The following is a 20,772-nucleotide window of genomic DNA, read 5'->3' as shown; positions in this document are numbered from 1 at the left end:
CAATATCAAGTGAGTAACTTCAGGGATGATTGGCTTTACTTTGTCTCAAGCTGATGGAGGCTTTAATAGTTCAAGATGCTGGTAATATAGAAGTCTATTAATTAAATGTACAGTCCATTCATGGACTGTACATTTAATTGGCTGTAGGAATGGAAAAGGGCATGATTTGCTCCCAGCGTCAATTATCCCAGTCAGCTATTTTGAAAATAAGTACTACTGGTAACCCAGGGTTGAGGAGCAGAATCAACTCAACTATATCTACAGAGAAGTACGAAGACATCAATTTTCTCCAAAAGAAAGATGTACCAGCATTGCTATCACCTTGACTTGGCCTGAGGTGCTTTGAGGGCTCACTCGGTGTACTGAGTTAAACTGTGTCCCTCGAAAAATAGGCTGATGTCTGCCACAGTTTGGATGTTTGTCCTCTCCAAATCTCATACTGAAATTGGATCCCCAATGTTGAAGGGGGGTGCCTAATGGGGGATGTATGGGTAATGGGGTGGATGCCTCATGAATAGATGAATGCCCTCCCTGGGGAGGCAAGGGGGCAAGTGAGTTTTCATTCTATTAGTTCCCATGAGAGCTGGCTGTCAAAAAAAGCCCGGCACCTCCCCTCTCACTCTCTCACAGCCTCTCTCACCACGTGACTTCTGCGCATGCCAGCTCCCCTTGTGCTTCCCACCATGAGTGGAAGCCGCCTGAGGCCCTCAACAGATGCAGATGCCAGCGCCATGCTTCTTGTACAACCTGAAGAACCATGAGCCAAATGTTTTTCTTTATAAATTACAGTCTGAGGTATCCCTCTATAGCAACACAAAATGGACTACGATGTTGAAGTCCTAATCCCCAGAACCTACGAATGTGACTTTATTTGGAAAGAGGGTGTTTACAGATGTAATCAAGTTAAGACGAGGTCATATTGGATTAGGGTGAACCCTAAATCCAGTCACTGGTGTCATTATAAGAAGAGACACGGCCGGGCACGGTGGATCACGCCTGTAATCCCAGCACTTTGGGAGGCTGAGGCGGGCGGATCACGAGGTCAGGAGATAGAGACCATCCTGGCTGACACAGTGAAACCCCATCTCTACTAAAAATACAAAAGAAATTAGCCGGGCGTGGTGGTGCGTGCTTGTAATCCCAGCTACTGGGGAGGCTGAGGCAGGAGAATGGCATGAACCCAGGAGGCGGAGCTTGCAGTGAGCCGAGATTGTGCCACTGCATTCCAGCCTGGACCACAGAGCTACACTCTGTCTCAAAAAAAAAAGAGAGACACAAAGATACAGGGGAAAACGTCATGCGAAGATGGAGACAGAGACTGGAGTTATGCTGCCACAAGCCAAGGAAAGCCAAGGACTGCCGGCAACTAGGAGAAACCCCACTGACATGTTGACTTTGGATTTCTAGCCTCCAAGACTGTGAGAGAATACATTTCTGTTGTTTTCAGCCACCCAGTTTGTGGTAATTTGTGACAGCAGCCCTAGGAAACTAAAACATACAGTGAACTCAGACCAAAAGTATGGATCAATCAGCCTACCTATGGCTTAAACCATTTAGTGGGAAAGAGAGAGAACAGGGTGGGGGAAATCCTAGACAGGAGAACCTGAGTCAGCTTTAATTTGTCTTAGACCAGCTGGGCCCACAGCTGACTCTTCAAAGCTGCACAAGTACCAACAGGTAAGCCTGCTTTACCTGAAAAGCAGGTGGGCAGAAGCCACAGGACTTGTTGGCACTGATATGTTAGGAATGAAAATGCTGTTTGTAGGGTATGGCAGCTTCCGTCTTCCTCCACAGGAGGAAAAGGGGGAATATTAACACCATCCCATGTTGGGGGAGAAGTACTTTATCCTAGGTGTCCACCTCTCTATCCTGTTGTATCTCAGGGAGGCTCTATGGCCTAATAAAAACATCTACACACTCTGACGTGGGATGCTCCTTAGCACTCCCCTGGTTATTCAACCACGCCAAGCCTCAGCATACCACCACCCCCTCTCAGCACCGTGAGAAGAATTCAATGCAATAATGCAGTGGAGAACCTGGCATGTGAGAGGTGCTGGTCTGGCACCCTTTAAAAAGCCGTATCTGGATACTTGTGATGGTAAACAGTCCTGGTGGCCACTCACAAACCCTCCCTTTGTGTGCCAGGTACTGAGCTGGGCACTGTAGAGACTGAGTTACGATCTTTGATAAATGAACTGTGTTAGGGCTTTGGGATTTAGAGATGGTGTCTTTTTTTTTTTTCTTAAAATGTTATTTATGTTATAGTAGTGTTTTATAATAAAATGTCTTAAAATTCTGATCTAATATTTTAAAAAAGAAGTGGGAAAAGCTGTCACATATATTTATTAAAAATGTATTTTTTACAACATTGCTCAATTGTTCAGCAAGGCACAGCTGAATCTTGCCAAAGCTCCAAGAGAGCCAGTGTCCACCCCCAAATTTCCCCTCACCCACGCTGCACTCCAACACTGTCAGTAGCACATGATTTAGCACTTAATTGGTGGCTAATTATTGCAGGTGTGCTAGTTTTATTTTGCTAGCTTAGCTCCCTCAGGGCAAAAATTACCTCCTTTCACACCATCTATTAGCACCTACTCAAAAGTCCTGCATGCCCAAGGATTAGCTGGCCTTACAGACAGGACTATGCAATAGACTTCTTTCTACCTTTCTGGAGAACAAGCCATAACAAGCTGCTTAGTGATTAAGTTAGTGCAAGGAAGGAAGCAAAAGAAACTATGACTAAGAGCTGTGCTCACATTTGGGGTCTGCTAAATAATTTCCTATTGGTCCACTCTGAAATGGCACCACCAAAGCCATGGGGCAAAACATGGAGGTGGTACTCAGCGATCCAGTTATGGGTCAAAAGCACCTGAGAAACCGGTGTGTATGTGTGCAGGCTTGTGTGTGCATGTGCAGCGGCATGTGTACATACCTCAAGGCTAAAGCAATTCAAGTTTTTCTCTTCCTGAGATAAAAAACCAGCCTTTCTCAGTGACTGCTGGAATGTATTATTTCTTTATGACTGCCACAGACGCTTTGGGTACTTGCTGGAAGCAAGAAAGAGACTTTAGCCCCGTGTGTCTTTGGAAATGTGGATAGGAGAATTATGCGCCAGACACTGTGCTAATTTCTTTACATTTGCTCTTTTAATTATTCCACTCAGAGGTTCTAGGGGGTTGGACCAACCCCACTTCACTGGCTGGAAAACTGCCTAGAAAAGGCAGAGCCAGGACTGGATCTGATGTGTCAATGACTCCAGCATAGACTTCTGCATGACCACAATTCAATACTACTGGGAGGGAGGGGACAGAGCCACAAACTAGTATCAGGCAAAGTTGTTAGACCCTAGCCATTTTCCTCCTGTACCCTCATCCACTGCCCACCAATATAACGAATGAACTTTCACTGGAGACCCTCAAATCACTTCACAAAGAAGGCCTCTAGGCCTAAATCCAGCCACGGATAGAGGGGGGGTAAAAAGAGACCCATGTTGAAGCCGTTGGACTTGGGTTAAAAGCTGCATTGTCCCTCCTCTCCATGCAGAGCAGCTAATTGAGGTTAGAGCCATAGAAACCAAACAAAAGGCTCTGAGGAGCCCACACATCCTAGCCTAACTGCTGCCAACCACTGTGGGAAGGGCCAGAGGAAGCCCTGATCGCCCTCACTCCTCAACAGTTTAATGAAGATTTGGTCTGTCATCTTCCCAGGGAAGACACTCCTGCGTGACTGTCTGAGAGAAACCAATTTTTATTCTCAAACAAAACAGCGGATCCTCCTTTAAAGCCAGAAGTCGGCAATAAAATGGGTCATAAACATATTTATGGGGTTATAACCCCCTTAGAATAAGCACTTGGATTTCTCTCCCAGCCCCTGAGCCTGCCAAAACCAAATTCCTGGAGAAGTTCCTCAGCATCACGGCTGGGGAGCGGTGGGAAGGTCTGCAGAGGCTGTGGGCCTCCCTGAGCTGCTGCCACAGATGAGCACTTTTCGGGCCAGACCTTCCATGGTCTCTGAAAGTTATGAGAATATTCACCCAACACCATCTATTAGCAAATGAGGATATCCGGCTTGCTTTGTATGTTTGGGATGATTCTGAAAAAAAGTCACATTCGCATTTTAAAATGTCTAAGATTTTATCACATAAATGACACACAAAAAAGCAAAATTTTATATGTATCATAAAGCAAGGATTACCTTTAAACCGGCAAAGAAAAACCCAACCATTTTCTTTTTAGACTTATTTTACTTCTACTCTTTAAAAACCTCTCTTTTGGGGATAGAAATTCCTGGGAAGAAGGCATCATTACTCAGATATTAAAAATATCTTACTGTATGTTCCCCACATGGGCTTGAGTATACTAAACCTACCTCAGTGCCTTGAACTTACTGTCATCTACAACTTTTTGCCATTTCTGTAGAACTAAATTGACAAGCAGACTTTCTGGGACTGAGGATTTTAGCACTTTTCAAACAGGGAAGAAGCTGTCATATGAAAAAAATATTAGATTTGTTCTTTATGGATTCAAGACATGTCATAATAACTATAATAAAATAATAATAAATTATTGGAAGAGCTGACATCTATCCATTAAGCATATTTATTAGTCATTATTTTAAGAGCTTTTTTTTCCACATGAAAGTTTTTAGTTTATTAATCTTCCTGTGAAAAATCCACAATGGCCACAGATAACATCATTGCAACACCTTTACCCCTTCAGCTGTGATCTAATCTCCAGCTCACTGCTAGACACCTCATTTCTTTTTGGCAACACCAACATTGGCCTTTGCAGTCCCGACTTTCCTCATTCTGTTCTTGTGTTCCTCTCTTTGCTTTCTTGAGTTATTTTTCTCCTCATACAGACCATGTCTTGCAAGTCTATGTTTGGATTCATATTTCCTTGCATAATCCAAGAAATCATAAATCATGCCAAAGCCAGTTGTCTTGCCACCACCAAAATGAGTTCTGAATCCAAGTACAAAGATGACATCCAGTGTGGTCTTGTACATTTTGGCTAGTTTTTCCCCAATTTCTGTCTTAGGTACGGCACTGTTGCCTTCCCAGGGTGAAGGACATCAATGACCATTTGTTTCCTCTGAAGTCGTCGGTTGGTCATGAACTTTCTAGTTCAGATAGTTACCATGTCATTCATGATGGCGTTCTATCCTCAGACATCCAGGGAGGCTATTCTAAGAGCTTTAAATAGATTTTTTTCATTCAATCTTCTCAACAACCCTATGAAATCGTTACTGTTATGGCTCTAATTCTGCTGATGAAGAAAGCAAAGCTCAGAAAAGTTAAGTGTTTTGTACTGACTCAAACGGCTAGTAAGCAGGGAAGCCAGTATTCCAACCAGGCAGTTTGTTGCCACAGGACTAGTTGTTAACTGTAACACTGCATGAACATGGAATGAGCTTCCTCTCTAGAGAGCAAGTCGTTCGAGATGAGAGGCAGCCACTATGGTACAAGAACTTGAACTTCACTTGGCAAGTTACCCCATCATGTCCCTGGTGATGCCGAATTCATATTCCATTATATTAAGCTACTTGGTATCAACATGATTTTCTAGTTTTGAATAGGTTCTATAGTTATGTTTTTCATTTTTGTCAGGAAGTTGTGTGCCATTTAAGAAGCAGAAGGGAGATCAGCTTGTCATGACAGGCAGCATTCAGATTTCTAATGAAAACATTTAGGTTTGTACACCTGTTCTGAAACCGCCTCCATTTCTTCTTAGAGGCAGGTGATTAAATACGTATCTTTACCAAGGTTTCTGCTCTAAAGCCAAGAGGCTCATCCCTGAGGCAGATGCTACACAGCACCTGCAGCTTGCACTATTTTTTTTTTTTTTTAGATGGAGTCTTGCATTGTCGCCCAAGCTGGAGTACAGTGGCGCGATCTTGGCTCACTGCAACCTCTACTTCCCAGGTTCAAGCGATTCTCCTGCCTCAGCCTCCCAAGTAGCTGGGATTACAGGCATGTGCCACCACGCCCAGCTAATTTTTTATATTTTTAGTAGAGACAGGGTTTCACTTTGTTGGCCAGGCTGGTATCAAAGTCCTGACCTCGTGATCTACCTGCCTTGGCTTCCCAAAGTGCTGGGATTACAGGCAGCTTGCACTACTCTTTTTTTTTTTTTTTTTATACTTTAGGTTTTTAGGGTACATGTGCACAATGTGCAGGTTTGTTACATATGTATCCATGTTGCACTACTCTTAAGCAAGCCCAGTGAGAATGGATGTCAGGTTCAAGCACGGCAATAAGGCCAGAAGTGATTCTGATGCTGAAAGGCCAGGTAAGATTCCATTAAACCAGCCTTCTCTAAGTCAGTGTGCCACCTCCAGGGCACTGGTAATTGACCAGATCCAATACCCACCTGCTCTCTGCCAGAAGTGCTGAGTGCAAGAAGCATCTATAAAGAGGTAAAATATTAGATTTGTTGAAAGATGGCTCATTTTGTCTCCCTCGACTACTTTTTCCCTTCACTTCATTTACTTAAGTATTAAGATACAATTCAAGTTCCATCACATACAATGGAGCTTAAGAGGAAGTGGGTAATGTATGTGGTCATCATCCAGCCTTGAATCATTAAGAGAAAAACTTGACCAATCTTCTAGAACCTCTAAAACAGTAACAGCAACCCCCTTTTATTATTCTGAGGGCAAAGAACTAGAATTCTAGGCCTCAAGCAAGCTCTTCATATCTTTCTCTCTCTCTACTTCCAGTTCCTCTTAGCCAACTGTCTCCAAAATGCCCCTTCTGGGCACCTAGAAAGAAAGAGGGACATGTCCTTTTGTAGGGAATAAAGCACATTGGCTGTTGTTACTTCTCCAAGTGAAGCTCAGCAGAAAACTACTGGCAAGCCCAAGGCAGAAATAGGGCAGAAGGACGACTGGGAAAGAGCAAGACAGGGAAAGAGAAATGTCCTATCATAGTCTGGTGTGCTATAATAGGGAGCTGGCTGCTCTTTGGACCAATGACTTTTACCAGTTTTATTTATTTATTTATTTAGAGACAGAGTCTCATTCTGTCACCCAGGATGGAATGCAGTGGTGTGATCTCAGTTCACTGTAACCTGCATCTCCCAGGCTCAAGCAATCCTCCCAGCTCAGCCTCCCAAGTTGCTGAGGCTACAGCCACACACCACCACACCTGGCTAATTTTTTTTTTGTATTTTTTTTTGTATGTGTATGTATGTATACACAGGGTTTTTCCATGTTGCTCAGGCTGATCTCAAACTTCTGGACTCAAGTGATCCACCTGCTTTGGCCTCCCAAACTGCTGGAATTACAGGTGTGAACCATCACACCTGGCCTACCAATTTTAAATGTAAGAGTTGGCACTAAAAATGGTGACCCATTCTTTATATAAAGACTGGCCAGTGACAGTCTCAAAGACAATATTCAAGAACTAACTCTGTGGTAATGGGAAGAAAATAAAAAAAGATGAGAAAGAACTAGAAGAAAGAAGAAAAGGTAGAGAGAAGAAGTCTCAATGTATCTTAATCATGACCCTCTCAAAAGTGACCAAGTATATCCTTCCCCACTCCAAACACTTCCTGTCATTTCCATCTAATGAAATGTGCAGGGATGGTCTGAAGAGATGCATTCAACAGGAAAGGAAGCTGCTGGGTAAGAATATCCAGGGTGTCACCTCTCAAGAGTTATTGTTTTTCTTTTGGTTCTAGGGACATAGCTGGACTGTCATATACCCTGCCGCAGGAAAAGTCACGCACATACAAGGGAGACAGAGGAAAAAGCTGAAGGGAGAAACAAAGACGTAAGTTGGAAGAAGACCTAGATTTCAGAGTACCTCAATGGGTTTCATAAGTTTCATAAATAATATTCTTGGATTTACTATGGAGACAGTCCTGCCAAAACCTACACTTGGACTTGAAACCTAATTGAAGAAAGTCATTCAAAAATACCAAAATGAGTAAAAGTATGACCAAAAAAAAAATTATTTTATTGAGGAGGAATTCATGGAGCATACTTAGGGGACAGAGAATTTAGGAATGGGAGAGAGAGAGAGACAGATATACACACAATATTAAGAGGAGGTATCTGAAAGGTAACAAAAACAATTCCAGACTTTTTGGTTTTTGCAGAGCTCAGCAGGACAAAGATTATAAGTGTCTGGTAGGGGCTACTCAGGACTGAGTAGGGGTATGGCGGAACGTCAAGGAATCAGAATTCCAAGGCTTTTCTTACAAGGACTAAAGAAAAAACTGCCCTTGAGGTTGAGGCTGAGTCAGAAGGCAAGTGAAGCCAGGGGATTCATTTGAGGTGCAAATGAGATCCAAAGTTTGGCATGCCGTACAATAGCTGAGAACAGGTAATTCCAATTATACCTGCCATCTATGTAACAGTCATAATTTACAAGTTAACTTACCACTGCATACCTCATTTCATTCCTCAATAAACTCTGTGAAGCGGTTAGGTAGGGTGGGTATCCTTGTTACCACATTCCAGGAAGAAACTAAGGCTTAGTGGGGTTGAGTGATTTCCCAAGGTCTTATGGCTGCTAAGTGGGAGAGTGAGGGCTCCTAGCGAGCTCTTCTGACTTCTACTCCAGTGCTTACTCCACTATACCATAACTCAGGAGTACCAGAAATATCACAAAGGGGAAGGTGGATTTGGAAAATACTTAAGTGAAGGGCCAAAGTCAGCAATGTAAAGTACATGACCTGCATGGAGGGTGGTAAAGTGGACCCTGCTGGTTTGTGGGAAAATGTGGAATGATGGCAGCTCAACAGGGCATGAAAGTCACCATGGGGAAAGGAGACTATGCCAGTCCTTCCAAGGTTGAGGGAATTAGGACCACAAGGAGAAGAAGGGAAGTTAGGTGACTTTAAGGAATTACAGGGAGCACAATGTAGAGGTAGAAAAGGCAGGACTATGTCCTCACCATCAACAAGATTTGAAGGATACAAGATGGCTCAGGATGGAGTGAGTGAATGAATTAGTGGGTGAATGAATGAAAGCCAAAGACGCTGGGCAGAGAGACTTTAGCTTCAGCTGAGTATCAGCAGGAGCAGGGATGAGGATGACCATGGGTAGAGAAGAGGGTGGGAGCTACAGCAGTGACAGGAAAGCAGGTAGCTGTTGGGGAAGTTGCAGAACTTTTCCAAGGTTCTTAGTCTTAGTCCCAAGGTTCTAACTGTAAAAATAAATTCGAGGATGTGAAAATCGCTGTGAGCTTTAGACAATGTATACAAAAGTGTCTGGCAGTGCCTGGCAAATGGTAGGTGCTCAACAACCTCTGATTAAAACAGAAGTCAAGTCACATGGACCCTGGGAAATGTGCTCTTCACTATTGACCTTTGTGTTTCAATCAAATATTTACTGTATACTATTATGGGTAACATGTTGGAAGTGATCTAATAATGAATCAGACATTGATACTGGTTTTACCCTCCGGGCACATCTGATACAGATTACAGTGTAATGTGGTAGTAAATTCACCTGTTCAGCAGATAATTATTGAGCATCTACTATGTGCCAGGCACGGGCAATAGAAAGTCCCTGTGCACATGGAGTTCATGTGGGCACAAAGGACAATCCAAATCAGACAAATCATTTCAAGTAGGGTTAAGTGCAATAGAGAAAGACAAAGGACAGTAAAGAGGTAGAGAAGAAAGAGGGCACAGGAGACCCTATTTTACTCATGGGGTGGTTGGGGAAGGCCTGTATGAGGAGGTGACAATTGAGCAGAGACGTGAATGGAGTGAGGGAGTGAGCCGTATGAAGATCTTGAAGAATGACCTTCCAGACAGAGGGAACAGCAAGAGAAAAAGCCTAAGACATCAGCAAGTATGAACATGAGAATGGAGGAAGTGGTGACTGACATAGCACAGCTGCTCAGATAGCAAGGAAGTCAGTCCTACCTTGGGGTGTCACTGTATGTATGGGAGTGTCACATTATGATATAATATGAAATATAAGTTAGGTACAGTAGCATGTGCCTGCAATCCAGCTACTAGGGAGACTGAGGTGAGAGGATCACTTGAACCTAGGAGTTCTAGAACAGTCTGGGCAACATGGTAGGACTCCACCATAAATAAAAAAAGAAAACAAGATTTAAAAAAAGATAAAAAGAAAAAGAAAAATATGTTTGGTTTCTACTCCAGGTTCCTAAGACAGAACTCCTAAAGCTCTTGTAGATAGAGGTGATAGGAGAATCTTCTGTTCTAATACTTGGTTGTTGACCCCGATTCTTGACACAGACATCTTAAGTCCCTTGGAATTTCTTGGGTGAAAGGAGCATCTTTTGTCCTAATGAGGCAACTCTTGGTGGACTTCTGAACGTCAGGATAGGAGCTGGTTGCCAGGGGAACCAACCATGTGATTAAAGGATTGGAACTTGCAGCCTCCTCCCCAACCTAGGAAGGGGAGAGGAGCTGAAGGTTGTGTTGATCACCAATCAATGGCCAATGATGTAATCAATCATGCCTATGTAATAAAGCCTCCACAGAAAACCAAAAGGACAGGGTTCAGGGAGCTTCCAGGTAGGTGGACACATGTGAGTGTCAGAGAGGGTGTGGAAGCTCTGGGCCCCTTTCCACATGTCTTGCTCTGTGTTTCTCTTCTGTCTGGCTGTTATCCTTTAAATGAGAAACCAGTAAATATAAGTACAGTGTTTCTCTGAGTTCTGTGAACCGCTCTAGCAAATTAAACTTAAGGAGGGAGTCATGAGAATCTCAGATTTATATCTGGTCGATCAGAAGTATAGGTGACAACCTACTACAAGCAACTGGTATCTTAAGTGGGGGATAGTCTGTGGACTGAGTCCTCAGCCTGTAGGGTCTGACACTATGTCCAGGTAGATAGTGTCAGAATTGAGTTAAATTATAGAACATTTCATTGGTGTCTGCTGGAGAACTGATTGTTAGTGGGAAGCAATCCTCACATATTTCGGTGACCAGAGGTGAAACATTCTGTATTGAGAGTAAGAGTGAGAGAAACACTTTGGTCTTTTCCATCCTTAATGGGAGGCATAATAAGGAATCAAGGAAAACTTCCTGGAGGTGCTGGCAATTGAGCTGAACCTGAACAGAAAAGCAGCATTTGGTGCCACAGCAAAAGAACGCTGTAAACCAAGGCCCAAAGGAGGAAATCAAAGATTGTGTGTAGGGAGCAAAGAAGAGTTTGGTTTGGATGAAGAGGACATTTGATAGAGGGAAGTGGTGGCCAATTAGGCAAGAAAGGTGGAGAGAAGCAAGAAAGGGCAGGAGGAAAGAAAGGGCAGGAGGAAAGAAAGGGCAGAAGGAAAGAAAGGGCAGAAGGAAAGGAAACCTTAATTTTTGAAAATGCATTATCTACTAGGCACCTAGGTAGGTTCTTTGTCTTATTTCATTTAATAAACATAGCTACCCTAAAACATCCCCATTATAATAGATGGCAAACTGAGGCTAGGAAAGGTTAAACTCCAGAGTGAGTTATGGATGTCAGGCCAAAGAAGTCAGGGTTTAGGCAGGGGAAATCATGGAAGGTTTGTAAATGCAGGAGGGACATAGGCAGAGCTGTGCTGCTCTGGGATTAAGCTGGCACACAAGGTGGATGGCAGTTCAGGGGCAGGCGACCAGCAAAGACAGTGCAGATCTCCAACCATCACTGTGGGGAAGAACCATCTTGTTCGTTTCACATTCCCAAGGCCCTGAGTAGTAGGTCGATATCAGGTAGCCAGCACTTGATTTTCAGACTACCCGATTTGAAGTTCAGAGCCAAGAACGGCATAGCCCTGTTCAATCTAATCTTCCTTTTCTTGTGACAGGGATGTCATGTATGAGCCAAAGAAGCCAGGCTAAAGCTTTAGCTTTTTCAGACTGTAAGGTAAAGTATCAAGAAGGAGTGGCTTACTTGCTCCCCGAACACTAAAAAGTTGCATTTGATTTTTTAAAAAATAAAACAAAGCATTATGCTATAACAATATGATGGAATACTACCCATCAACAGAAAATAATTGATTATTGCTACACATAACAATATAGATGACTCTCAAAATAAGCTGAGCAAGGCCCGGGTGTGGTGGCTCACGCCTGTAATCCCAGCACTTTGGGAGGCCGAGGCGGGTAGATCACGAGGTCAGGAGATCAAGACCATCCTGGCTAACACGGTGAAACTCCATCTCTACTAAAAATACAAACAATTAGCTATGCGTGGTGGCGGGCGCCTGTAGTCCCAGCTACTCGGGAGGCTGAGGCAGGAGAATGGCATAAACCTGGGGGACACAGCCTGCAGTGAGCCGAGATCGCGCCACCGCACTCCAGCCTGGGTGACAGAGCAAGACTCCGTCTCAAGATAAATAAATAAATAAATAAATAAATAAGCTCAGTAAAAGAAGCCAGGCAAATTAGAGAACCTACTCTATGAGTCCATGTATACAAAATTCTTGAAAATGCAAACTAATTTGTAGCGACAGAAAGCAGAGCAGTGGGTGCTTAGGGATGGGGTGGGGGATAGAGAGAGAGGAAGTGATTATAAATGCACACAAGGAACTCTTGGGGTTAGTGGATACGTTCATTATCTTGATTATGGTGATGACTTCACAGGTGGGTACATGTGTCAAAACTCATCAAAATCCACTCTTGAAAGCTGGAGAAAAACACAATGGCTCTATAGATCTTAAATAGGGCCCTTAAAATCAGGGGAGATAAGCACTGCGGATTTCCATAGCTTTTGGGACACAGATATCTTGTGAATATTTGTGTTCTTTCAGGGCACAGAGCTGGACCACATTTTCCAGCCCTGCTGGCAGTAAGCTGTGGCCAGGCCCTGAGTTCTGGCCAACAGGATGCGCACTTCCACAGCCCACCCACCACCTAGATGACTCTGAGGACACAGAGTTACCTGGGTTCCTGAACTCTGGAGCACTGCACACGGACACCAACTCGCACTAACGGTGGCTTGAATGAAAAATGAACTAGGCTGAGTCACTGAAATCTTGGGTTTTTACAGCAGTTAGCCTCCTGGACAAGGACATTATATAAATTATCTAAATACTATTAATATATGTCAATATATAATATACAGAATATTATATAACATCTAATCACTAGTGGAATATGTTATATAATACATGTTAATATATTAATAATTGGTATATTAATATTCTTAATACCAATATTAATACCAGTAGAACAGTAGGCAAATCATTGAAACTTCATAAGTCCTAGTGTCCTCCTCTGTAAAAAGGAAGGAAATTTTTCTGCTTACCTCACAGGCTGTAATAAAGGATGAATAAAATCATGTATGTGACGGCTTTTTGAAAACAGACGTACTTTTTTCACATACAAGATAATGATCATAACTACTATTACAAATGTCTGTATCTGATTTTCTTAGGCCAAGTTCACAGTTTCACTTCCAGTGAGTACCAGGTGACTTTTGTTCCAAGTCAGAAAGACCTCACTCTTAGCTCCAGCAACTCCCTTCTATTTGATACGGCCTGAAAAGCATTCACCAGGACGGTGCTTGTTGATACCAGAAGGGAGAGGGTTGGATGGATATGTTTAATTGTAAACTCACAGATAAGGGATACATTTTGCAAAATAAAAATAAGATCAGCTATGCTTCTTGCTTTATATTTCCTCATTTTATAAGTTTTTTTTTTTTTTTTTTTTTTTTTTCTTTCTTCAAAAGTCTGGCCCCGAATCCTATTTCTGGGAGGTCACAAGGGAAGCAAGCCAAGACTGATGTATTACTAACCTAAATCATCACTGCTGGAAAAAGGGCCTCAAAGTGCATTTGAACACTAGCAATTGAGAAGACACAATGGGAGCAAATGGGCGTGTATGGGGCACATACCCACTCACCCACAGAGCTCCAATTAACTCCTGGGATTCCTTTCAGACTCTATTCTAGATAGTGCTAGTCTACCTACTGTAACAAAAGTTCTGCCAATACTATATTTTAAACAGGTGAAGTAAGAAAGCTTTCAATGAATGTCACTTTTTCCTTTTGGAATCCATAACCCTAATCTAAATTATGCCACAGTAACAGATAATCTCAGAATCTTCATGTCGTAAAATTACAAAGATTTATTTTTCCCATTTATACCCATCAAGGGTCAGCTGCAGCTCTGTTCCTCATCTTCATTCCAGGGCTCAGGCTGAAAGAACAGATCCTGTCTACAGCATCTGACTCATCCCTGGCATTCACAGGCACTGATTTAGGAGTTCAGATGCTGGCTCACATAATACATATTTAAGCATTTAAAAGTATAAACCACGCTAGACTGTTAAAGTATGTGTTATACTCCTTGACCAATATTATGTTCATAACAACCCAGAAAGTCAAAATTGACTTTTTTTTTTTTTTTTTTTTTTTTTTTTTTGAGACAGAGTTTCACTCTTGCTGCCCAGGCTGCAGTGCAATGGCACGATCTCGGCTCACTGCAACCTCCGCCTCCCAGGTTCAAGTGATTCTCCTGCCTTAGCCTCCTGAGTAGCTGGGATTGCAGGCACCCACAACCACGCCCAGCTAATTTTTGTATTTTTAGTAGAGATGGGGTTTCGCCACGTTGGCCAGGCTGGTCTTGAGCTCCTGACTTCAGGTGATCTGCCCATCTCAGCCTCCCAAAGTGCCGGGATTACAGGAGTGAGCCACCGCGCCCAGCCCATGATGGACTTTTGATTTCTTGGAATTCTTGGAGCTCCACACAGAAATGTCACAGTGCAGGGCAAGGTAGCCCCTGGACTGAGGCCTGCTCCCTTCCCTTTCCCTGTTCCCCGCACTGCTCCAGCCTGCACTGTGAAGGCCCTGTGTGCTGTGTAGGGCCCTTCTGATCCACACATCTGAGCTCTATTCCCGGTCCCCATAAGTCTAGGGGTACACAAGAGCAACATGGTCCACACTTAGATGCACAGATCTTGGAAGAGGCCACAGAAGAGAGTCAGGGGCTGTCTAGGTAGAGGATCCTGGAGTCCCAGGTACATGAACCACGGTCTAGAAGCGGGGGCATGGGGACAAGTGAAGCCAGAGAGCACCAGAACAGAGTCCAAGCCAGGGTCTGAGGGGGCAACCTGTGAGGCAGTAATGGGTGGTTTTGACAGAGGAAAAAGAGTGGTGGTGGAAGCACAGAGAAATCTGCACTGGAAATGTCACTTCCACCTGCTTTCCACTGGCCCCAACACAAGTCAAGCAGCAATGCCTATGTCAGTGAGGCAGGAGAGCCATCCTGCTGTAAGTGGAGACTACATCCCTGGGAGGGTAGGGCATGCTTCGTCCAGGAATATCATCTTCTTTCCTTAGATACCAGTACCGAGGGTTTAGGAGAAAACACATACATTGAAAAGAAAAGTTAACAGCTCACAACTGGTAGCTTTCTAAATGTGGTGAAATGACACAGTGCCTTGCAAATAGCAGACACTGAAGGAAAGGGGGAGAACTGGATTGAAATATGCCAAAGTAGAAAATGCCCCCCAATCCCAGCATCCTCTGTGGGAAAAGAACAATAATTTGGCAAAAGAGAAAACAGTAAGTCTCCTGGGATACATTCTGGCTCAAACTAATAATGTGTTGCTTGCGGCAACCAATTTGTACAAACAAATCAGTCCTGGGGAGGGGGAGAGGGGAGGCAACTCATACAAGTAAACCTGGCAGCGTCTCCCTCCTCCCTTCTCCCACCCTACCCTCCCTCCCACCTCTTCTCAAGAAAGCTTTTCTTCCTGATTCCAATTCTGCAGCAAAATGCCATAGACATAAGCATTTCACAAAGCATATCGGGTGAGCCCACCCTTCAGTCAATGAGAACTGAAAGAATAAAAGAAACCACCTTTACGAAAACTAGCCAAGGATATCAAATGAAACTTTTTCTAGTTAGATGTAGCTGTTTTTCTACAACTTTAAAAAATTTTCTTCCCATTCACTAAGTCTTAGTTTTAAAATATAAGGCATTCTGAAAAGTACATTACATTGTCATACTCATAAGAGCTACTCCTTATCATATTCCAGGCATTTTATGTACCTGGTCTCACTTAAACTTCAGGACAAACCTGCAGCTCAGTATTGTCATCATTATTATTATTATTTCCATTCTACAGTTGAGGAAACTAAAGGTCAGTGAGGTTACATGATTTGCCCAATATCACAGAGCAGGGAAGTGTTAGAGCTGGTGTTTAACCCTGGTCTGTCAAACTCTGAACACTATGGCTTTCCATTATACTATACCTATGTCCTGTAAAGAATACGGAACTAGCATTATGCTGGTGAGAAATTGGCCACTAGCTCATGGCTCTTTCATACAGAAAAGACAGAAATATTTGAAAGACTAGCCCTCCCCAAAAGCAAACAAGCCAGCCCCTAGCCCCTGAGCAAACAGGCCAGCCCCTAAACACATCATAAAAGAAATTTAAAAACAGTCCCAGTAAGATATTTAATTTTACTTCAAAATAGAAATATTTTCATTCTAATTGTTTCTGATTTTTAGAGTAATGTATACTTAATATAAATAACTCAAATTATATAGAAATAAATGCAGTAAGGAATAAAAGTCCTATGTCCTCTAGATAACCACTATTAGCAGTTTGGGATATATCCTATCAAACTTTTTCCTAGATATTTAGAAATATACATACACACACACACTAATATAGCAAAATTAAATAGAGGCCAATATAGCAAAACGATTACACATTCTATTCTGTAACCTACCTTTTCAATTAACAATGTAATTGGGATAATTTCCATGACTGCATAGTATTCCACTGTATGTATGTATCATATGTTATTTGGTATTTGGTTAGGTATCTGGGCTTTGCTTTTGCTAATATAAACACTGCAGTACTGTACACACAGCCACATGTCTAATTATTTCCTTGGGATAACCTAATAGTTAAAAGAGTATGACATTTAAACTGACACTGACTGCAAGAATGCCCTCCAGAAAGATCTTCCCACAATTCTCGCATGCAAATTCCCAATTCTCCACTCTCAACACTAGATATTTTCAGGCATTTTAACTTTACCATGTCAACAGACATTATCATTTAATCCACACAGCAGATTATTGGGATTAAATGATGTTTTTCATACCATTTCTTTGCAGTTTTTCTTTTATGAACTAATGTAGTATTGACTTTTGAATTGGCATGTAAGCCAATGAGAGCAGTGGGATAAACTCACCCCTTGGTGAACCACCAAGTCATTCTGTAGGTAAGCAGGTGAAAAGGCTGATTGAGAGACTTATTAAGCATAAACAACTCTTTCCTCCTTATTACATCTGTGAGAAGTAAGCTATAAATGTTGGATCCAAAATCCAGCTCCTATAGCTTGTGGCAATGCATATAATGGCTCCAGAAATACTATATAGGTTGGGCTTACAGTGTCAAACTGGTTATCTTGGGCAGGGTTGGGAGGAAACCTAAATTGCAGTTGCATAGTATTATGGGCTGAATTGTGTCCCACACAATACATGTTAAATTCCTGATCCTGGTACCTCAGAATTGTGACTGCATCATGCAGAGGTATTTAAGATGAAATGAAGTCATTGCGGTGGGCCCTAATCCAATATGTTGTCTTTACAAGAAGAGGACGTTAGGATACAGGCACCACAAAGGGGAGACCACGTGAAGATACAGGGAGAAAACTGGCCATCTCCCAGCCAAGGAGCGGCCTCAGAAGAAACCAACCCTACTGACACCTTGGTCTTGGACTTCCGGGCACAGAAGTGTAAGAAAATAAATTTCTGTAATTCTAGCACTTTGGGAGCCTGAGGTAGAAGGATGGCTGGGGCCCAGGAGTTCGAGACCAGCCTGGGTAACATGGTGAAACCTTGTCTCTACAAAAAGCAAAAATCAGCCGAGCATGGTGGCACATTCCTATAGTCCCAGCTATGTGGGAGGCTGAGATGGGAGGATGGTTTGAGCCCAGGAGGCAGAGGTTGCAGTGAACCAAGATCGTGCTGCTGCACTCTAGCCTGGGCAACAGAGCCAGACTTTGTCTCAAAAAAAAAAAAAAATTCTGTTGTTTAAGCCACTAGTCTGTGGTACTTTTTTATGGCAGCCTTAGGAGACTAATACATATAGGACTCCACATAAGCCTAAGGAAAAGTCAACTATCAATTTCGCAGAAGAAAAGACCAATGAGCATCCTTGGTACTGCCACTGGAAGGGCTGACATCTTGTTGACAGCCCTGTTTGCAACACTTGTCTGAGTTTCCAGATGCATCACAAAGTGGTGATGTGATTTGTTCTTCAGTCTCATGGTAGATACTGCTCAACAGCAGTAAATTCTATCAAAGAAAGCTGCTCTTTTCCAGTAGCTCAGTCTCCTGAACTTTTTATGATGTTTTGTCCCTTTGACCCAATGTAAAGTTGTGAAGTCATTCTCTCCTTTGAAGCAAATAAGAAACATTAACTCTCATTTTTTGGGAAAACTAATCTTAGTATCACATCAAAAACGAGCTTTTTTTCCAGGACCTGAGTAATTTGAGAATAGAAGGAAGAGGTGCCCCTGAGGTAGTGAGGCGGGTGCAAATGGATCTCTAATGTAAAGAAGAATGTCAGCACAACTTCAACGAGAAGATGGACTACAGGTCACTATAAAAGAGATCTCAAGGAATTACAAAGACCCAGGCCTTTCCCCAAAGGACTTTGGGACCAGAGAAAAAGATGTATGATCTAAAACACGTTAGCTTGGACATTAGGACACAGGCACCACAAGGAAGTCAAGAGACTTTCTATAGCCACATCTCATTACAGTGTCAAATTTGTTGTTAAGAAAAAAAAGAAGTGGATTGAAACTGCACTTCAGACCAAATGAACCTAACATATATTTATCGAACATTTATCTAACAGCTGCAGCATACAAATTATTCTCATCAGCACATGTAACATTCTCCAGGATAGACCCTATGTTAGACCACAAAACAAGTCTTAACACATTTTTAAAAAGTAAAAATAATATCAAGTATCTTCTCAGACTACAGTGGAAAGAAACTAGAAATAAATAATTAGAGAAACATTGGAAACAAAGCAAATACATGGAAATTAGACATGTTCCTAAACAACCACGGGGTCAATAAGAAATTTAAGAAGGAAATGAAAACATTTGTTGAAACAAATTGAAAAGGAAACATAATACACTAAAACCTATGGGCTAAAAGCAGTGCTAAGAGGGAAACAATAAACATATACATCAAAAAATTAGAAGATTTCAAATAAATAATTAACAATGCATCTCAAGGAACTAGAAAAACAAGGACAAACCAAACTCAAAATTGGGTGAAGGAAAGAAATAAGAAAAGATCAGAGCATAGCTAAACAAAATAGAACCAAAAAACAAAACAAAACAAAAAACCGAAGAATCAACAAAACAAAACTGGCTTTTTGAAAAGATAAAGAAAATTGATAAACCTTTAGCTAGGCTAACCAAGGGAAAGGAAAGAAGTTCCCAATAAACAAAATCTGAAACAAAAAAAGGATACCTTAAGACCAATAACACACAAATAAAAAGGATCATCACAGATTATTATGAACATCTATATGTGGACAAATCAGAAAACCTAGAGGAAATATATAAATTCCTGGGCACACATAAAACCCACCAATAGTGAACAAGGAAGAAATAGAAAATCTGAATAGACCAATAACAAGTAATGAAATTGAATCAGCAACAAGTCTCTTAACAAAGAAAAGCCCAGGGTCAGATGGCTTTACACTGAATTTTACCAAACTTATAAAGAAGAATTAACATCAATTCTTCTCAAACTATTCCAAAAAATTGAAGACTACAGAATTCTTCCTAACTCATTTTATAAGGCCAGCATTACCCTGATACCAAACTGGACAAGAAGACAGTAAACAAAACTACAGGCCAGTATCCCTGATGAACATAGATGCAAAGATCCTCAACAAAAAACTAGCAAACTGAATCCAAAAACACTAAAAATGTGAGACCCTCCATCTCTATAAAATATAAAAACATCCTGGGCATGGTGACACATGCTTGTAGTTCCAGCCACTTTGGAGGCTGAGGCAGGAGGATTGCTTGAGCCCAGGAGTTTGAAACTGTAGTAAGCTACGATCATGCCATTGCAACAACAGAGTGGAACCCTGTCTCTTACAAAAAAAAAAAGATAAAGTAGGAGTAATCCCAGGGATTCAAGGACAGTTCAACATGTGCAAATCAAGAAATATGATACATCACATCCACAGAATGAAGAAAAAAAAAAACATAAAATCATCTCAATAGGCAAAGAAAGAGCATTTGGTAAAATTCAACATTCCTTTATGATAAAAACTGTCAACAAATAAGGCGTAGTAAGAATAGCTCTCAACATAATAAAGGCCATATGTGACAAACCCACAGCTAAGAATGAAGAAAAGCAGAAAGCCTTTCCTCTAAGAACTGGAACAAGACAAAGATGGCAACTTTCACCACTCCTATTCATCATAGTACTGGAAGTCCTAGCCAGAGCAATCAGGCAAGAGAAAGACATAAAAAGCATCCAAATTTGAAAGGAGGAAGTAAAATTGTTCCTCTTTACAGATGATATGATCTTATATAGAAAAACCTAAAAACTCCACTGAAAAACTCTGAGAACTAATAAATTCGGTAAATTGGCAGGATACAAAATTAACACACAAAAATCAGTAGCATTTCTACACACCAATAATTAACTAGCTGAGAAAGAAATAAAGAAAGCAATCCTATTTACAATAACTACAAAAATAATCCCGGGAATAAATGTAACCAAAGAGGTGAAAGACTTCTACAAGGAAAACTACAAACCATTGATTAAAGAAATTGAAGAGGACACCAAAAAAATGGAAAGAC

The 20,772-nt window shown here is 41.8% G+C and overlaps 1 protein-coding gene and 1 pseudogene across 10 annotated transcripts in view; both read right to left on the bottom strand.

The window, feature by feature from the left end:
- Positions 1-20,772, bottom strand: part of STON2 (stonin 2) — a 190,842-nt gene that overhangs the window by 79,037 nt on the left and 91,033 nt on the right. The window lies entirely within an intron of this gene.
- Positions 4,641-5,150, bottom strand: LOC129487587 (small ribosomal subunit protein eS24-like; annotated as a pseudogene).

The sequence above is a fragment of the Symphalangus syndactylus genome, chromosome 8 (genome assembly GCF_028878055.3).
Source record: "Symphalangus syndactylus isolate Jambi chromosome 8, NHGRI_mSymSyn1-v2.1_pri, whole genome shotgun sequence".
Lineage (NCBI taxonomy): Eukaryota > Metazoa > Chordata > Mammalia > Primates > Hylobatidae > Symphalangus > Symphalangus syndactylus.
Note: the sequence above shows the minus strand (reverse complement) of the source record. Positions and strands in the feature narration are given on the sequence as shown.